The following is a 2,729-nucleotide window of genomic DNA, read 5'->3' as shown; positions in this document are numbered from 1 at the left end:
GGTGTTTTGAGGAAACAAAGAGAAAATAAAAGGTAGAAAAAGCAGAAATGGGTGTTGCAATAGGAAAATAAGCGGGAATTTAGGAAAAAGAAGAAAGAAAAGGGAATAAAAGAGGCAGAAAAGGGGAAAAAACCTGAATCTACAGGATACTTTCTGCCCAATTCACCCAGATTGGTGGGGTTGGAAAGACCGTCGAGATTGACGAATCCTTGTTCGGAAAATAACGTAAGCATAATCAAATTTTAATTAACGTTTTTTTTACACATTAACTAACTCGTGCATTTTAATTTTTACATGCAGGCAAATATCGACGCTGGAACTACAAAAAAGGCGAGTGGGTGTTTGACGGTGTGGAACGCGGGACGAATCGCTGCTTCCTGGTGATAGTGCCCGACCGGAAACGAAAAACGTTGCTTGCCATCATCAAGCAATACATCGCGCCTGGCACAACTATTATTTCGGACGAATGGAGGGCATAAAAGTGTCTTGGGTAATTAAACCTTTCTTTCAATTATTTGTCGTATCGTATAGTTTATACCTATATTAACGCTATCGCGGAATCATCTCTTCACGTGTTTTGCCCTCTCCATGATGAAGCGAATGTTATCGGCCCAAGAGGACTCTGATACGTGCGTTGCCTTCATGAAAATAGCTAACGCGTGCGTCGCCGACGGGAACGTCCTTCCCGGAAACTACAGCAACTGGATTCCTCAACCCGAACAGGACTCGGCCATTTCCACCACCTTCGAGGAAGACCCAGAAGACAGCGACGGGAATGACGAACCGATCGAGGATGAGACCGGCGCTGACATCACCGACCTTGATTCCGACGACAACGATGATGACCAGCCGTCATCAGGTCCTACCTCTTCACTGACGATCAACCCACCGTCACCTTTACCGAACTCTACGTCCCAGAGGCCAACCACCCTCCTGTTGAACCCTCCCACCCCAAACGCCAAAGAAGAATTCCCAGTCATCTCCAAGATTATCAGCTTTAATTGACTTATTGATGTTATTGTTCTTATTTCATTTCATTTGGTTTTTATTGTTCTTGTTCGATTTCGTCTGTATTGTTCTTTTTACTTTTTTTGTTTCATTATTACCTTTTTTGGTTTACTGTTTTTTGTATTGTTTTTAATAAATTTGTTGACCTCCTTTTTTAACAGTTAGCCATCACGAAGAAGTCGAGGAACTTTTTAAAAATGTTACATTATACTCATTTGGAAGCTCTGGGTCGTTTCTATCTTCTCCCCTTGTCCTCTCCGCAGTCATCACGATCTTGTCGCGGTCGTGAAGATTTACCACCGATCTTCAACTTCCCTCAACTACGGAATATTTTTAACAATTTAAATTTTTCAAAAACTTAGATTTCCTAAACGACTTGATCGAGATTCGAGCCTCGGATTTTCTCCATCACCGGCTAACCGGCTAACCATTACACCACCGTTAACCTGCGAGGCAAAGGGAAAACATGGGGCCGTATGGTGTGGCTCAGGTAAACCCCCCTTTACTGTCCCCTCTCCCATGGGTACGCGCAATCCCCCCCGCCCGACCCCTCTTCTAGCCAGCTTGGGCAGCGCGTCAGTTCCGTAAAACTCGAAACTTTGTACGCGTTTTACGGGCACTCCCGCTCATTTGCACACCCTAAACCCTATATTAAAAATGATCAGCGTAAAAATATCTTCAACCCTGTATTAATCGTTTTTGTGAAAACTTGTCTTGCTAGGTAAGTGCCGGAAATTTAATCAGGACTGCGTAGAGCTGAGACAACACTTAAGATCACAGATAAATAGCGTTGTAATCTAACATTTTCACAATTTATATATTTTTTTGCATCATTCGAAATGCCGGTGGCTCAAATGATCATCAAACCATATACTTTTTCATGCAACTTTACCGTCTCTTTTGCATCTATTTTCCTACAAAGGATGCTGTTACCAGCGGCCACGTCGATCAAAGAGAGCAACTTCAATCGCTGGTATCTTACAAAGAATATCTCTTGGAAAAGTGTAAGACTGAAAGGAAAATCGCCTCGTTTCTCCGTAGCACTATGTCAAGTAGAATTTTTGAAAAGTTTATTGATCAAGACCCTAAAAATGAGATGGAGCTAACAGCAGATCAACAAATTTTTAATTTGGAAAATCCATGTTTCCTCACTGAAGAAGAACTGTTATTAAAGGAAAAAGAACTTTCATCTGAAGAGGAATAGATCTTAGGAAGGGATTGTTGATGGTCAAAACTTAGAAACACATGGTGTACAATCTGTGTCGTTATGTCCTTTACTCTCGGAAGAATCTGCTAAAATGTCGAGATTGCAAAAATATCCTTGAGACATCATTTTAACTGTTACCGAATGGTTTTTACGAAGCTGTTGCCACAAATCGTAAAGATCTTGGTTGTTAAAAATATTGCACCAAAGAAATGTTCAATTTGCCTGTAATTGTTGAACATGTCTACGAAGAGAGTATATTTTGGAAAAGGATTACTTAGATTTAAGTATTTTACAAATAATTAGCACTTTTGTAAATATTTCATTATCGCGAGGTTAAATATCCTTGACTGGTTTGAATGGAGAAACTGGGTTGTTTAGTGAAAGAAAAACAATTCAACATTCAAGTTTGCTACACAATAAATTGCAGTAAACTTGTTTGAAAATTAGTTTGGAGTACCTCATCGTAAGGAAACATTTGGAAACAAAAAAAAATGGGCGAGAACATACAATCAGC

At 40.3% G+C, this 2,729-nt stretch overlaps 1 pseudogene; it reads left to right on the top strand.

The window, feature by feature from the left end:
• The first annotated feature begins 591 nt into the window (after positions 1 to 591).
• On the top strand, positions 592 to 1,001 carry LOC116935262 (annotated as a pseudogene).
• The last annotated feature ends 1,728 nt before the right edge of the window (positions 1,002 to 2,729 follow it).

This window comes from Daphnia magna, linkage group LG7, assembly GCF_020631705.1.
Source record: "Daphnia magna isolate NIES linkage group LG7, ASM2063170v1.1, whole genome shotgun sequence".
NCBI lineage: Eukaryota > Metazoa > Arthropoda > Branchiopoda > Diplostraca > Daphniidae > Daphnia > Daphnia magna.
Note: the sequence above shows the minus strand (reverse complement) of the source record. Positions and strands in the feature narration are given on the sequence as shown.